Source organism: Euleptes europaea, chromosome 13 (genome assembly GCF_029931775.1).
Source record: "Euleptes europaea isolate rEulEur1 chromosome 13, rEulEur1.hap1, whole genome shotgun sequence".
Classification (NCBI taxonomy): domain Eukaryota; kingdom Metazoa; phylum Chordata; class Lepidosauria; order Squamata; family Sphaerodactylidae; genus Euleptes; species Euleptes europaea.
Window position 1 is genome coordinate 30,816,270 of NC_079324.1, and position 18,409 is coordinate 30,834,678.

General features: G+C 43.4%; 1 protein-coding gene across 1 annotated transcript in view; it reads right to left on the reverse strand.

Annotated features, from left to right (window-relative positions):
• MAMLD1 (mastermind like domain containing 1) overlaps positions 1-18,409 on the reverse strand; it is a 117,085-nt gene that overhangs the window by 66,750 nt on the left and 31,926 nt on the right. The gene's annotated exons all lie outside the window — the stretch shown is intronic.

Below are 18,409 nucleotides of genomic sequence, written 5' to 3' on the forward strand. Positions count from 1 at the left end.
AGAATTAAACTGGCTTACAATCACCTTCCCTTCCCGTCCTCACAACAGAGACCCTGTGAGGTAGGTGAGGCTGAGAGCGCTCTAAGAGAGCTATGACTAGCCCAAGGTCACCCAGCTGGCTTGATGTGTAGGAGTATGGAAACCAACCTGGTTCGCCAGATTAGCGTCCGCCGCTCCAGATTAGAGTCTATCGCTCCAAACCACCGCTCTTAACCACTATACCATGTTGGCTCTCATGCTGGTTTGCCATTGCCTGCCTCTGTGTAGCAACCCTAGACTTTCTTGGTGGTCTCCCATCCAAGTACTAAACAGGGCTGACCCTGCTTAGCTTCTGGGATCTGATGAAATCAGGCTAGCCTGGGCCATCTAGGTCAGGATCAAATCCATTAGGTCGATGGACCTATACATTAGACCAACTTTCACACCCTTATTGAGGTGATGAAGTACAGGGTGGGAGACACAAAGGAAGAGCCATCCAGGCACAACTCCCCTTCTCCTCAGGGATGTTTTGTGTTGTTCAGTTTGATTTATATTGTCAGCCACAAAAACATTTTTTAAAGCGGATACCTTTACAATGACTGTTAAAAGCCTCTCAGCTCTGCCTGCGCCAGCCTATAGCCCAAGCAGCGTCTGAATCCATCCATGTCTATTTCTGCTCTTCCTAATCCATAGCAAAGCAGCCATCCAAATTCTCTCCAACAGTAAAAAAAATTAAAAAAAATCAACTGAGAATTTCCGAAGGAGCCCGAAACACAAAACCTGGTGATCTACCATCAGGTTTCCAAATAGTATTTTTATTCAGCAAGCTCTAAAAGCTTTTTTACATTATTATTATTATTATTATTATTATTATTATTATTATTATTATTATTGGTTTTGCTGTTGTTGACTTCAGACATGTTTTCTGAATCTTTGTCTGCAAGACTGGGAAGTTACCCTTCCATTTCAAATGCAGAGATTACGCCTAGAGCTAAGCAAACAGACTGCTAAAAGGTCAGACCATTTAAGCTCCACATACTTAGTTTAGGATGAAAGAACTGCTGTCAACTCTTAGTTATGACATTTCATCTTTCCCCCCATAGGAATGCCTTTGTATCCCTTGGACACACTCGGGAAGCCAAATATCACATCCTGCTCAAGAGGGCACAAAACAATGAAAGCAACACTCTTTAATACAGTTTTTCCTTATGTACATTAACTTGTCACAGCCGTCAACAACGAGGCTGCCAATATATCAAGGAAGGCAGGATTCGGCTTACAAAAAAGGCTTATACTGCCATCAAAAGGTGGAGGTGGGTCTTTGGGCGAGTGGGGAAAATCAAAAGAGCTGTTCAAAAAAGAAGGATTTCCTGAATGCCATGGCACACCAGGGTTGTGTATATACGCAACATGCGAGAATGTGAAATGTAATGGAAACTGCTCCCATCCACTTCTCCCCATTTATGCACAATGCGTTTATAGTACCAATTCAATTCTCCCCATTATTACAAGCGAAAAGTGATCAGAATGCTAAATTGCCGGCGTTAAAATATTAATCTAAAGTTGTGCATGAAAAAGCAACTGGTTGGAAAATACAGGGGTTTGTTATTCTTTCTTTTTGCTGTCTATAGCGCTACAGTCCGAGAGACCGTAAGGCCCAAAAGAGTAAGGAACAATGGCAACTATGAGGTCCAAAAACTAACCCACCCCCAGGAATAGCTGGCCCAGCAGCTTGCCAACTCAGAGGCAAGAGAGGTCAATAGAGTGGTGGCTGTGTCAAGGGGACTTGCTGAATCTCCCTCTTAGAGTATGGCTGACCCATCCTCCCTTCTAAATGGTTTCCCAGTAAAAGTGGTAACAGCAAGCTCCTTCCTGGTTTCACTTTCCTGAACAATGCCACTGCTTCCGCCAACCGGGATAAGCAGCAGCATCACAGCTGGGAAGAGGCATGCCAATCCTCAACGAATTCCTTTTGCTTCACAACCAGGGGATCAAGACATCTTTTTCTCTTCATAAAGTTTACTAGGGAGTGTGTATGTATGAGAGAGAGCTCTGAGATCCTGGAAGCTATCCACTGCTGAAGCACAATGGCAAGGGCCCTCTCTTCCCCCCAGACACCCTGAATGTGGAGCTGGAGACTTGTCCTTTATGCTAAGGCTTGAAGCAGGCAGGTGGGTTTGATTGCCACAAGAACGGATGTGGGAATGATGGCAGGAAGGGAAGAGAAAGGACTGCGCATTTACCCTGATGCACAGACTCCGCACACAGAATCTCAGTACTTCTTTTGCCAAACAAATAACTGGAAGGTTGGAGGGGTGAGACAGACAGCGCTCTCCCCTTCCTCAGGTGTGGAGCAAGCGTGGAGTAGTGGTTAAGAGCGGTGGTTTGGAGCAGTGGACTCTGATCTGGAGAACTGGGTTTGATTCCCCACTCCTCCACATGAGCGGCGGACTCTAATCTGGTGAACTGGATTTATTTCCCCACTCCTACACAGGAAGCCAGCTGGGTGACCTTGAGCAAGTCACAGCTGTGTTAGAGCTCTCTCAGCCCCACCTACCTCACAGGGTGTCTGTTATGGGAAGGGAAGGTGATTGCAAGCCAGTTTGATTCTTCCTTAAGTGGTAGAGAAAGTTGGCACATAAAAACCAACTCTTCTTCTTCAAAATATATTGAGCAATACTGCTACTAGGCAGATGGCTCCCTTGCTTGAGCCACCTGGACCTCTTAGCCATTCTCCTGCTCTCTATTCATGTTTGGACATGCTGCTTAGCACTGATAGGCCTATAGTAGGATTGCAGATGCAAAGCCTTTTATGCAGCTGGGAATCTTCGGAGAAAATGGCTTTTGGCCCAGTTCACTAGTGTCTGTAAAACTGCATAGCTCAGTTACAGACTTTCGGGATTGTCAGGGCTAGGCGATCCATGGGTGACTGAACCCCAAACTAGCCTCTGACACCAAGGGCAGAAGTCAGTTTGGAGGACTGGAAACTGAAGCCTAAATGGAGCAAGCAAAAGAGGGGCTATACTGACAACCAGGCAAGGACAGCCAGCCAAACTCCCATTTACACCAGACTAGGGTAATCCAGAAGTTCCATATTGCCAGCCAGGGACCAACAATGCACATCTCTATTTCTGTCTGTTGCTGAAGAGGGCTGACGCATGAGGACATGCAGTTCACAGTAGTTCACTAGCATAACCCCAGCCTCAAACCAAGCAGTTTTGGGCTGTCCTTCAACAGGGATTTTGTGACCAATTAAATGCCTTGTTGAACACATGGAACTGCCTTATATGAAGTCAGACCATGCTACTGTACAGTATTGTCTGATGGGCAGCAGCTGTCCCAGGGCCCAGGTTAGGGTATTTCACATCACCTACTTCCTAATCCTTTTAATGAGAGATGCTGGAATTGAACCTGGAACCCTGTCAGCATGCAAAGCAGATGCTCTGCCACTGAGTCAAGGCCCTCTCTCCCCTTTAGGGTTGTCAACCCCCAGGTACTAGATGGAGATCTCCTATGACAACTGATCTCCAGCCGATAGAGATCCGTTCACCTGGAGAAAATGGCCGCTTTGGCAACTGGACTCTATGGCATTGACGTCCCGCCCCCCCCAAAACCCCACCCTCCTCAGGCTCTGCCCCAAAAATCTCCAGGTATTTCCCAACCTGGAGCTGGCAACCCTACTCCCTGTTCATCAGTAGGCTTTAAAAACCACCACAACAAACTGGCTACAGCAACTCCCATCAAGAACTCATGCAAGAGTTTAGTTATTTCTTTCCAGCTCCTGACTTTCCCCTGCTCAGCCTCTGCAACATTTTTCTGTGAAAGCCTTTGGGTCTAACTAGAAAATCAGCAGGGCGGGGAGGGACTGTGATGATATCACAGGTGAAGACTTGGAATAAGGAAGTCCCCCATTCAGCATCTCATATTGTTTCCCAAGTTGGAGGGCCTTTCCTCATTGTTGCAAAACCATTGTCCGGTGGGAAAGCAACTCAATGGGAAGTGTCAAGCAACTTCCATGCTGCTTCCTTACTCATTTTTCAATAAAAAATATATCTAATCTAGATCAAACTCAAACAAAAAGTTGGACAGGAAATTTAAAAATGCACTTGATTATTTTTAATGTTCCCACAGAGCCGATTAAAGACCACAATTTAAAACAGAACTAAAAACAAAGATTTAACGCCCCCTTCAAGGCCGGTGAGGACCTAAAGAGGTATTCTGATACATCTATTGCTACTGACCTGCACCTGATAAGTTCCTTGGGGCAGGAACCTCTTTTTTTGCTTATGTGTGTCTCTGTCAAGCACTATACAAATAATTACAGTGCAAATTAAGCACACCCAAGGACTGCACACACCCAGTAGGATTTAAGACTTTTTCTCATTTGAATAGCAGATCCCGCCCCTGCCACGCCACAAACTACCCTCATAGTTGTAGTGATCAGAGTGTCAGGTTAGGACCAGGGAGAACCAGGACGGAATCCTTACTCTCCATAAATAAGTTGCCATCCTCCAGGTAGGAGCTAGAGATCTCCTGCTATTACAACTGATCTCCAGCCGACAGAAATCAGTTCACCTGGAGAAAATGGCCGCTTTGGCAACTGGACTCTACGGCATTGAAGTCCCTCCCTTGGCCAAGTCACACAGTTGGCTTAGCCTACCTCAAAGGGTTGTTGCAAGGATAAAACAAAGAAAGATGTAAGCTGCACTGGGTCCCCATGGGGAAGAAGAAGGGTATAAACAAAGTAAAATAAAATAAACTACTCCTCTCTATCCTGTTTCAGTATTATATATGACTGTTTCCAAACTTAACCAAGTCCTCATGTCAAAGTGCTGCCCTTCTTCTACCCAGCAAACGGTTACATCTAGAAATGTAAATAACAGCACTGGAAGCATAACCTGGTTCAAGACTTCCAAAAGCTTTACAGGAGTGCATAATAAGCTCATTTCCATAACAAAATGGAAAGGACATGGCACCCCATAGCATTACATGCAGAGGGGGCTGGTGCAATACTTAAGGTTGCCAGGTCCCTCTTTGCCACCAGCAGGAGGTTTTTGGGGCAGAGTCTGAGGAGGGTGGGGTTTGGAGAGGGGAAGGACTTCAATGCCATAGAGTCTGATTACCAAAGCGGCCATTTTCTCCAGGTGAATTGATCTCTATCGGCTGGAGATCAGTTGTCATAGCAGGAGATCTCCAGCTGGTACCTGGAGGATGGCAGCCCTAGCAGTACTAGTTGGTGCAGACTGTAGGGACCACATCCCAGCAGCGTTGAAAGAACTCCACTGGTTGTCTATTTGTTTCCAGGGAGAATTCAGAATGCTGGTGCTTACCTTTAAGGTTCCAAGGGAGCTGGGATCACAGTACCTGTCCCCATACACACCTGAATGCCTCAGAGGCCCTGCTATGAATATGCATAGTAGGATTTGGAATGTTTCTCACCTGAACCATGTTTTCCAGAAATGAGAGTTGGGCCTTTTCAGTTTGGATACCTTGCCGCTGGCACACCCTCTCCCACAGATATTTGCCCTGTACCAGTTAAGGCACCAGGCATTTATGGATCGATTTGGAGGTCATTGGGCGTAGCTGTAGCTGATTACATTTATTTTCTTATTGCAGTTTCACCACCTGGAGGCTTCTTCCCATTTATGGTGTTGGATTCTAAAAATGGCTGTGTGTTAAAGCCTTTTAAAAATAAATAAAAAAGTATAGAAGCCGACACTGAGTGTTACAATACTATTTGACTGTAGTTTGTGGGGGGGATATTGATTTTATTCTGCAGCTTTTATTTTTATTGGTAAGTTTATCGTTTTCATTTTTGTAGCACGTTTGGGAGTTTTTATCCAAGCATGCAGTTTAAAAGGGTTTTCAAATAAAGAAACCCTGCTTTTTGACCTTTTCCTTGTAAGGCACAGTCTAGTCATGGATGATTAAATAATCTTTAAGAACATAAAAAGGGACCCCATGTTATACTTAAATAATTTATCACTATCGCATAGGGTTGCCAACCTTTTCTCATTATTACATCTGATTTCCAGGCTACATACATCAGTTCCCCTGGAGAAAATGGCATCTTCAAAGGGTGGACTCTATGGCAACATGTCCCTGCTGAGCTCCCTCCCCTCTTCAAATTCCGCCCTATCTAGGTTCTGCTACCAAATCTCCAGGGATTTCCCAGGTCAGAGCTGACAACTCTACTCCCATGTCTGTATTCCAAGAGAGCTTGATTGGAAGAGCTGAGGCTCACTGGCAGAACACATCCTTTTCATGCGTAAGGTCCCAGGGTCAACTCCCAGCATCGTCAGTTCAAAGCTCTCAGGTAGCAGGTTTGGGGAAAGACCTTCCTCTACCTAATAGCCTGGAGAGGCTCCACTAGTAAGGAGACAATGCTAAGCTTAGGGTTACCCACCTCCAATTAGAGTTGCCAGCCTCCAGGTACTAGCTGGAGATCTCCTGCTATTACAACTAATGTTCAGCCGATATAGATCAGTTCCCCTGGAGAAAAATGGCTGCTTTGGCAATTGGATTCTATGGCATTGAAGACCCTCCCCTCCTCAAACTCCACCCTCCTCAGGTTCTGCCCCCAAAATCTCCAGGTATTTCCCAACCTGGAGCTGGCAACCCTATCTCCAACTGAGGCCAGGAATTCTCCTGGGAATTCAGCTGATCTAAAGACTACAGGGATCAATTCCACTGGAGAAAAAGTCCTCAGAGGGCATCTATGATACCATATCACTTCTGAGCTAACTCCCTACCCCAAACTCCACCCTCTCAGGCTCCATCCCAAAATTTCCAGGAATTTCCCAACTAGGAGTTGGCAGCCATAATGGAGCTAGATGGAACAATGGCCTGACTATGTATAAGGTAGCTTCATAACAGCTCTGGAAGGTAAATTGCACTACAAGAGACACTTGTCAAAGACTAGTCACTTTGCTTAATGACTGAGTGGTAATCTGGAATCATTCTTCTCTGGACTCAGACATGGCATTCTACTTACCAAACCAGCTAATGGTTTGGTTCATTTCTAATCATGGTACCATTCGCTGGGAAACTGGGTTATTAACCTCAATGGACAAACTCCTCCAAAAAGCATTAAAGGCCTTTCCTCTCCAAAATGCTGGAAAGCGTTAACTGGAAAGGGCATCATTCATATTCTTAATCACTAGGTTTAAAAGGCCATGTTGTGATACAGCTCAAACCGAAGACTGAACCACATTAAATGTCCTCCTTTGGAAACACACAAGCAAATTTAGAACTGGGAAGTGAAGTCCTTTCCAATTGTTACTGAGCAGTCCAGAGGCCAAGACAGGTCCTTACACTCTTCAAAGAAAGAGAGAGAAAAAACAGTCTGATCTTGGCACAGATGTTCAGATCAACAGCAAAAGGTACAGAAACAAACTCTGCAAAAACACAACATCTGCGAGATGCAGGATGAAGGGAAGGCTGGATTGAATTTGCCCTGAAATTAGATGCCTCGTTAACTGCGGGGAGATGCACAACTGCTCAAAATTTAAACTTCCTCTTTTCACCGGATTACAACCGTCATTACAAATCATGCAGATGAATGAATGCTGGAAAACAGCCCTTGTAGGCTTGTGATTTTGCTACGATGAATCAGATAATAAATGTGGGAGGCGGGGGTGGCGTAATCTTTATATCAAGAACACATTTTCTGCAAAGCACTGTGCTATTGTTCAATATGTAAAGTACACCATCACGCCGCTGTTCAGGAAAAATGGCTCTTGCATTTCGCCGATAGAGAAGTATTTTATTAGAGATCTGCCCCAATGGGTGACTCAGAAAACAAACACAAGGCGTGTATGTGTGTGGGGGGGAACTATATGAATTCAGCTTCACTCACTCAAAGACAAGGGTGCTGCTCTTCAGAGAGAGCTCCCTGCCCTCAGAAGAGGAGAGCTGGAGTAGGCGAAAAGGGGAACCCATGCAGAGCACTGAAGCCTACCCCCCCCCATTCCTGCCCTTTGTTTTCTGAGAGTTTACCAGGCATTGCTCACACATTTCAAACCTCATTGGTGCAAGTTTACAGAGCTAGAAAACACAAACCTGATGAGTCAGAGTGCTGAACGATGAGCGCGGTACAATGTGATCTCACGATTATGACACACGCAGCCCTAGAAATACTCTGCATTCACAGACCAGCAGTTGCAAGTTATATAGCGAGTGCCCGATAGGCTCTGGTGTCACCATGAGCTAGGTGCCTGAGTGTTAAGTCAGACTAGGGGGAAGACTTTTGAATTTGTATTAATCCTTGTTACTTCTGCTTGGGTGGGCAGTTCTGGGACCTTTTAATGAACCGGACAAAAGAGAGGACAAACATACCAGTGCAGATTAGGGTACAACCCCGAACCAGTGTTCCTACACAAGCAGTGCGCTCTTTAACAGTGTTATACCCTTCTAAGCTAATTGATTTAAATGGGCTCAGAAGGGCATAAATATGCTTAGGACTGCCCTGCAAGTTGGATTTAAAAACAGAGCAGAAGATAAACTTAACAGCCAGCATGGTGTGGTGGCTAAGGGCGGTGGTTTGGCATGGTGGACTCTGATCTGGAGAACTGGGTTTGATTCCCCTCCACATGAGCGGCAGATGCTAATCTGGCGAACCGGGTTGGTTTCCCCACTCCTACACGTGAAGCCTTCTGGGTGACCCTGGGCTAGTCACAGCTCTCTTGGAGCTCTCTCAGCCCCACCTACCTCACAGGGTGTCTGTTGTGGGGAAGGGAAGGTGATTGTAAGCCGGTTTGATTCTTCCTTAAGTGGTAGAGAAAGTCAGCATATAAAAACCAACTCTTCTTCTTAAATCTTCTGTACAAGCTTAAAAATAGGGCAACACAATATATAATGCAACAGGGTGGGGGTTTTGCCTGCATACGTGACAAATATTGTTGGTTTGTCACCTATGTATTGACTCAATTGAAGCTATCATACTTTGGTCACATCATGAGAAAGCCAGACTCTCTGAAAAACACAATTACACCAGGAAAAACTGAAGACAGTAGGAGAAGAGGAAGACCCAACACAAGAGGGGTTGACTCAATAAGGGAAGCCATACCCTTTGGTTTGCGAGACCTGAGCAAGCCTGTTAATAGGATGTTTTGGAGGTCATTCATTCAGTAGGATCATGGTAAATCAGAAGTGAATTGATGGCATGTAACACACCAGGTTGTTAACTTCTATTATAACCCCCCCCCCCTAAAAAAGACTCTCTGGATGGAGCCAGCTGAGTTAGCAGCAGAGCTTCAGAGCAGGAATGGATCCACGGAGAAGCCTAGCAAGATATAGGAACTGAAGAGCTGAGAAGGGACTGGAGTTTTTTTGGCTTTCAGACTTCAGTACTGGTTACATGACAGAGTGCTGTTTCATAAGGCAGTAAACACACAGGCAGGCTGGCTTCCCGTGCAATATCAATGTAAATATTATATACCTTGGCAATCTTAGGCTTTAGTTTCATTGTGAAAAAAACAGAGGAGCTCCGAGAGCCAGCAGGAGAGGAGGAAGGACCAAAAACCTCAACAAAACATTCCTTGCACCGCTCGTCTTCATTTCAAATTAGCTTGAACAGGAAAGCTTCTCTCGGCTGATGGTGCCCTAAATATTTTTAACACTTCAGAAGCTGTCTGGTTACAGTTATACTAAACTACAGAGCAGGGCTGAAAAGGCTATTCCTAGGGCTCACTATATTTCTTAAGCACCCTCCCAGAATTTGGGGGGGGGTGCCTGGGATTTTCCCAGCCTTGCTAAATTATCCCTGAACATAATAGTTTAACTGTTGGATATTTATATTCTCACTGACACCCTGTGAGCTGGAAGATTTCATTTTTATTGTAAAAAAAGAAGAAGCTCCTTTTATGTCTTAAGAGAAAAATTCCAGGCTCACTTCATTTACTGCAACTGTCCTTTATAAGAACAGCCTCCTAAGTTATGTGAAATGACATTACCTCACTGCCCTAGGCTTTCCAATTCTCTGAACAGGAAGGAAACCGGCACACATCTCTTTAAGAGCTGTTTCCTCTCTGCTCTATTAATTCTGGAGTCAAGCAAGCCACTCCTTCGCAGCGTAACAGAGCAAGACAGGAGTCTCTGTTAAGACAATGGCCCTGTTTGCATCCATTTGCGATGGGAAGTGCTGCAGAATCTTTTAACCCCCTCGAACAAAAATTGCTCACCACAAAACAGCTTTCTCCCATCCGTTTCATCAGAATGATCCTGTCCTGTGTGGCCAGGCTGCAAGTTACCCTGGAATTTTCAGGTTATGCCCACTTGAAATTTTTCCACACCCAGGGGAGGGGGTCACTTGCAAATAGGGTTGCCAGGTCCCTTTATACCACTGGCGGGAGGTTTTTGGGGCGGAGCCTGAGGAGGGCGAGGTTTGGGGAGGGGAGGGACTTCAACGTCATAGAGTCCAATTGCCAAAATGGCCATTTTCTCCAGGTGAACTGATCTCTATTGGCTGGAGATCAGTTGTAATAGCAGGAGATCTCCAGCTAGTACCTGGAGGTTGGCAACCCTACTAGCAAAAGATCATTCTACTATGTAAACACTGAAAATGAGTCTCATCTTATGATGATCCCCTACTTTAAAAAGCCATTTGGATCAGTCTTCAGATATATCACTCTAAGACTGTCCTTGCTCTAGTGGTACATTTTAAAATTCTCTTTCCATCATTCAACTGTTGACTATTCATAGTCAGAACTTCCTCTTTTCTACACTGCTAGCTGAGAGCAGAGGAGGGCTTTTTTTTTTAAACCACTCAAATAACAGAGGAAATGGGAGGGGCTTGCGCAGAACAGTAAATAATTTCTAGACTAGCTCTCTTCCCCTCCCCTTCATTATTCTTCAAACATGCCAAGACTGAACAAAAAGGTCACCAACAGTAGATAAAGCCCTTCACAGGACAGTATGGGAAGAAGGCAGAGAGGGAAGGGTCAGAGTAGGAGTGGAAAAGATAGATTTGTCTTTGGGAGGATGGGTATTTTTGCAGGAATGAGAGGATCCTGGGATTCTCCCATCACATACTGTTGCACTCGAATTATTTGGGTGTGGCAAACTACACAAGTTGCATGTATGTTTTAGATCAGCATGGATGGTTTATTGCAACTGCATAGAAAACATGGATTTTCTGGGTGGAACAGAATGTGATGGACAGAACACTGCTTCTAGATTTCATTCCAGAAGAACCATCCTGAGGAAGTTACTTCAGGCTTTAGTATGGAGCATTTCCACTAGTGATACAAAAAGGAAATGAGTGTGCATACACATCAGTGGGTTGGGGTCTTGTAGCTCCACCCTCCTTCTATCACCATGACCATTTAGAACCATTCCTTTGGTTCTGCCTCCCCTTCAAAGCAACCAATGATTTAACTGTAATATAACACAGCAGAGGGGAAAGTGATTCCTTTACTTGCAAAACAGAAAAAATTGTTCCAAATCTCCCACGAAGAAAAGATTCCCAAGGATGGGTAGGAGATCCCCTATCAGGGAATGACGGTCACTGCTGGGGCTATCAAGAGAATGGGAATGGCAGCATATAGGAGAACAGAATCCAAAAGGAAGTTAACTACTGAGACTGATTTCTGCTCAAAGGAAGACTTCGAGTGGGGCTCCAGGGTTCTGCTCTGACAACTATCTAGAGAACTGCAGGTACAGAGGCAGTTTATTAATATGTAACCCACCTTGGATATATGTTTCAAGGAAAGGAAAGGTATGATAATTCTGAACAACATTCTTTACCTGCCACCATGTATGTGCATGGAGCTTAACAGTACAAGCCAAGTGCCTATGCCAAGGAGCTTACAGTCTCAAAGATAAGATGGCAAAAACAAACAAAAGAGGAAGATGTGGGCATTAACAAAGTGTAAGAATGAGTATTTATGTTTCCATCTCATGTACTTTGCTTTACTAGTTTAATAAAACAGACTATGCAAAATTAATTTATTAATAATAATACAAACTGGATTGTGATTTAAAACAAAGTTAGTTCCACTTACCATAAAGATAACTCTACAGACATTATGCAAAATTGAGTTTTGCATTGTGGCAAAAGCTTTCTCATCTCATTCACACTGGCAAAAGCCAGTTATTATTCCCATTTTAGAGCTGAAGCTCATTCTACCAAAGTCAGCCCTTGCACCAATATCCAAATCCAGCTCATGTCTACTGGACAACATTAGCTTAACTTTGTTGTTTCATGATAATTCAAGTAAAGAGCAAGTTAGCTTCAATTCAGGAAACTAATTAAGGTGATATTTTTACTTTTAAGCAGGTGCTGCAATTGCTCTAAATGCCTCTGCACAGATACCTTCACCACTGGGACCCAAAAGCACAATGAAAACCCCATGAGAAACAGCATTAAATCATGATGATTCTGCTTCATCTAGGGTAAAGACCCATTGTTTATGGTAAACAAGAACATTCTGTCTAACTTCATAAACTACAGAGCTCTTTAAAGAGCATTATGAAAGAAAGGAAAGGGAAATGCTGATAAATTGGACAGATCACATTGGTGTCCAAGATTTAATAATTTATAATAAATGGCCAAATCAATTGGTGTAGAAACAAAAAGGTGGATAAATAATCACAGCCCTCCGGTGATTAAATACTTAAGCTCTAAAGAGCTTATTAAAGCAAAAAAAGATGGGAGGAACCGTAACATATTTGTGATCAATTAGGGTTCTTAATTTAAGTAGTGAAGGGTTGTAAATGTGCAGATTTAATGCCTTATCCCCCTTCCCCTTTGAGTAAATAAGGACCCCAATGTGCCTTCTTTAGCATGGCTGAATTCCACTGCAATGTGACCTCAAACATGCCTTTCCTCTGTCTTTATCTGCCGACACAGCAAATTTGTCGACCTTTCACCAATGACCTGTGCAGTCAATAAACAGCCTACAACCTATTTGAATAGAAACGTTCCAAGCAGTGTTCTGTCTTTCTTTTTTTTTGTGTGTTTCCCTCAACTACTATTTTCCTGTGTACCAGCTTGTTTTCTTAGCCTCCACCCACCCTCCCTTGGAGGATGAAATTTAGTAAAGGTCTTCAGATGAAACACTGTCTACCCACCTTCAGAGATCTACATCCAGCCGCCAAACATTCTGCTTCTGAATGCGATACTCTGTGTCTGAGAGGGTTGCCAACTCCAGGTTGGAAAACTGCTGGAGGGAGCTTGGCAAGGATATGATGCCTAAGAGCAGCATGTCCCAACCTGTGGGTCCTGACCCAAAAGTGGGTTGCGAAGCCTATGCAAGAGGGTCCCAGGCTTCTGCAGTTTTTTGATTGCCACATGCTTTTTTTTTTTTTAAGTGGGTCACCATACCAAAAAGGTTCCTGACCACTTCCATATAGCCCATCAGCATTAGCTGTCATTTCCTCCATGGGAACTAATCTCTGTAGTCTGGAGATAAGTTGTAATTCCAGGAGAACTCCAGGCCCCACTGGGCGGTTGGCAACCCTAAGTCTGAAATCCTATCCAAAAGAACCCAACTTGATTAATGGTATATACTTTAAAGGGTGTCCTTTATGTTAGAGTTGTGATCATTGTTCCTAAAGAACATCATGAGGCTCCTTATTACAAAGCTCTACAATGTACAATAAGCTTTTTATTTTATTTTACCGAGTCGTGCTCTAAACTGAATGTCTGCTCTGTTTAAGGGTTTTCACCGGAGAAGAACTCTACTGTATCCTATCATTTGCCTCAAAAGCTGATTTTTCAAGCATGACAATCAAAGAATTCTTCGCCTGGGTCCGTAAGTACCCAATACAGTCAGGATAAGGTAAAGATCAGGAACCAATATTGTGTGAATGATGGCAACCTATTACCAAGGGCAAGTTTACTGCACATCCAAATCTAGTCAGAAATATGAAGAAGCAGAGAATTGGCAAAATTATTTTCACTGCTTGGAAGGACGGATGCAAAAGACTTGATTACCAAGTAGTTATGCCCATGCCAGGGTGATCTATTGCTTTGTATCATGCCCATCTGCATTCTTGTTGACAGCCATGTTGGACCAAAAGGAAAACCCAAAAGGCCGAGAACCCAACCTATACAATACCTTTTATGAGGACTAACCCAATGACACAACAGAGTGCAAGCTTTCAAGCTCAACAGAACTCTCCATACCAGGTTACAAAATGTAAAAAAAAAAAAAGAGAGAGGAAGAAAAGAAAATTTTTCCAGGTAATGATTTTAAGACAGAGTCACGCCAGCATTTTGTGTGAGCTGCTGGCAGGCAGAGCCGTTCCCACAGATCCCACTGACAAGATAAACACTTGTTTGAAATTCCATACTTTGAGGATCACCTGACTACATTTGTTCTCATTCTCTGTCATTCTGCCTTGTGACCATGTTTAGATGGCCATTGAAAAAGAAAATTCACACATACCTTGAATGGAGGATAGGTCTACTCAACAAGGCTTATGGACTCCATGAAAGATAAATGAAACTTCCCAGTATCTGAGGCTCAGACGTATGCCACCTCTGATCACACATGAAGCAATGTACCTATCACCATCCAGAAGTGTCAAGCTATGTGAGGAGATAGTGGGCTGGTTTAGATTGGTTTGATACAGCAAAACTATTCTTAAGGAAATGTAGAAAGTAGAAGGTGAAAAGGAATCTGAGCTTTTCTTATGGAAGTTTTGCCACTGACTGTAGTTTTGTTCTATAAATGAGATGCTATATCAAAATTTGAACGGCACTACAGGCTAGGATTGGTATTAGATAGTACGTGGGGGGTAAGAGATAAAGGAGATATAGGAGCTGCTTTGCTTTCTGGCCCATGTCTGATTGTGGATCTTAATGCAAAAAGCTAAATGCAAAACCAAAAAAGAACATACACAAATTGCGAAGAAAAAGCAGCATTTGCTTTACAGTTTTTACAGCTCAAATACTGAGCTTAATGGATGAAAAATTAGAAATGAAAATGATTATTAGAGGGTAACTAAAAATAGATGTGCAAGTGACTCGAGCATATGCGTAACTCAGTCTGAGCACAACACCAAGAAGAGAAACCATCAGAATGGGGAGGGAGGAAAAGGAGCAATTTATAGACTGCTCCAACTGCTTTGCTGGGAACCAAGAGCCTTGGAGACTGTACTGTGATCTCAAAGGAGAGAGGCAATAAGCCCTGATCCTCCTTATGTAGAAATGATTTTCTTTCCTGGTCAAAAATATCTCATGAAAGTTAGGATAGAAGAGTGGCTAAAAGCTGGGAAGTCCTTTCTTCAGTTGTTCCATTTGAAATATCAAAATTACAATGCCTAACTGGCAAAGTTTAAGGATGATTATGAACACTCAAGTAGTACCATAGAAAGGCTAAAAACAGTTGGTATTCAGTAGGTGGCAACGTCATGACAAGCATGTTGATTCATACATATTTTCTTCTAGTACGGTAGTCTGCTAACTGATGAAACACAAAGTAGGCAGGTAGGGAGGTGTTAGGTAGTGGACAGTAAAGGCCTTGTCCGTTCCCCTGTAAGAACACAGACAGTTCTTCAGGTTGACTGGAGTTCTGTTCAGGGAGTCCCCACACTGTATCAAGAGACCAAGAGCGCGCTCCTAAGAAGGTCTACTCAGAATCCTACTCAGGTCTATTCAGTGGGGCTTACTCCTAGGAAAGCATTCTGCCAACCACTTAACACTATTTACACACAGAGAGTATAACAGCAGAGCTGTCAACATCTAATACTAAATAAAAGGTAGAGAAATTGCCTGTGACTTTTTAAAAATTAGAGCTATTCCCTTTTGTTTGGTAATAATGAAGCCTTTGAAAACCACCCAATACAAAAGATGAACACAGGGTTTGTCTTCAAAAATGCAGTTTTCACACACACACACAAAACCCAGTGCAATTCCTGGGTGTTCCATACAGTAGCAAAATTCCAGCAGTGAAACTGACATGCAAAGAGGAAGGGGCAGAAAATAGCTTGAGGAATACATTCAGTGAAAAGAAAAGGGGGGGGGGGATGAAACATGAATATAATTTAATAAACAGCACTCTGCTACATCATAGGATAAATAGCCTTTAAGAAGGTAACAGAAGCTTTTGACTTATAGCTTCCAAAGAAGCAGAAACCAACAATAATATGCTAATTAGACAGATACACACACCCTTTATGTATCAAGAGCCCATTTTACCTGCTTTGCAAATAAAATTCACCCATTTATCACACAGCAAGTCCTCCTTTTGGCTCTCATTACAAGCGGAAGGAGAGAGACAAGCCTGGCGTCCTTCTAATGCCAAAGCATCCAATTAAATTTGCTTGACCTAGAAGCGAAAACCCCCTCCACTTAAATTTTAGAAATGACAAAATTGCTCACATTAGGGCTAATGTGACCTCTCACAGCATCAAAGCTATTCTCACAACATTAACACATGCACACACGATGGGGAGGGAGAGAGCCTCCCGCCATCTGCACATTGATTGCTAAGTCCACACGTGTGCAATTAAACACGCCTCATTGGTTCTCGAGATAAATCAATCACCTCCTACCTGCTATTGATACAAGTCAAACGCTGAGAGCTTCCATGACTATTCCACCTTTGTGTCCTCTGAGGAAACATAGGTTAACAAAATAGGACCAGCCAAATTCTATTATAAAATAGGTCTGGGAATACCCTGGTGCCAGATGCATCGCCCATCCATGCCAAGGAAAACTCCATACTGTGCATAGTGAACGCACTGCAAATATATGTGCAGTGCTGAGTTTTGCAGAAGCTGGCTAGGCAAGCAGCGGAGGGAGGGCCGGGGTGTGAGAAGAACAGGGAATTCCTGCATCCTAGAAGCTCCATTCAAGAGAATCTTTGGTCTCTGAAGTGTCAGATACCACTCTTGAACATTGACAAGCTTTTCTTTATAATCACGAGGACTAGAATCTTACAAAGATTGACAGCCTTGGGCGGCCAGAGTCAGCACTGCTCAGGAACTAAAACACATGCATATTTATTTCAGTGTGTAACTCTTATTGCACAAACCTAGCGGTTTCCCTGAGCAACAAATCGGCACAAGGGGACATCTATGTGGCATGAGAGGTCCAAATCCTTGTCACATCTTTCTTCTATCTACAAGTACTACCTTAACATATTTTTTGGCCATCAAGTCACAGCTGACTTATGGTGAACCCATGGGTTTTCAAGGCAAGAGATGTTCACAGGTGGTTTGCCATTGCCTGCCTTTGTGTTGCGACCCTGGTATTCCTTAGTGGTCTCCCATCAAAATACTAACCAGGGCCAACCCTACTCGGCTTCCAAAATGAGGCTAGCCTGGGCTATCTAGGTCAGGACCTTAAATATGTAGTATCTTTTAATTCATGGAGAAAAGGTCAGAAGGAACCTAAAATGGACTATGGACTTGACGAACACCATAGCCATACAGCAGGTTTTCAGAGTTAAGCTGAACCCCTAAAATATGCTTAATAATCGTAATAATCCTAAAATGAATTTGCCTTTTAGCATCTCAGAGAGTCCATCTTCCATCACCTGAGGACCACAAATATTTTCCTCAAATGTGGAATTAGGAGGAAAAACTTTGAGGGTCAGAGATCTTCCACTCTGACATCTACTGTATTAAAAATGAGTGCTGGCCAGGAAATATGGAAAGACACCATATTGTTCACGGTGTGCTGTTACAATAGTAGGTTATCAACCATTAGGTGGCATCTTGAGGCTTTGTAACAACACACAATGAACAGAATTAGGCAAACTTGGTGGGTGTTCATAATTCTGAACCTATTTAGCAACTGTGTAATACCAGATACATCATACGTTATGACTCATCAGCGCAAATGAATTCTTAAACCCAAAATGAAAACAAACACAGAAGATGTCAAGACTCTGATGAAAGATATTCTGGCTATAATAAATACATCAATCCCAGGTTAATTTCTCTTCCTCCCACAAAGGAAAGATCTAGCACAGCGCTGTGCATTTCATAGCCCTACCTTGGCTGGCCCTTCATCGCCTTATTTTAGATAATTTCGTTTAAATGCAGATTTTAAAAAAAGATTTAGAATTCAAACAGATAAAAACGATGCAGTTTTATTTTATTTTTGGGAAGAAGCAAACAAACCAGTTAGCACACAGCTAATTAAATTCACTAGAGAGTGGCACGCTTTTCCCCTCGGTGAGTGTTTATTTCAGCTCCCAATGCTCTGATAGTTCTTGACAGCTTGCTGGGACATAAGACGAGAAGTAGGTCAGAGAGAGCTCGAATCGGCAACAGAGGATCCCATTAGACAAGCTTGTAGGGTAATCGGGAGATCGAGGAAGTGTGTGATGTAGCAACAGTGTTGGAGACACATAACAAACAGCCTGAGGACAGCCTCCAGCACAGCCGGTACATTTATCTCCTCTGTGTTATTGTAACACCCCCCACCTACCCCCCCATAAGCTTATCTAGTTTGAGAGTCCTGTACAAGAGACAC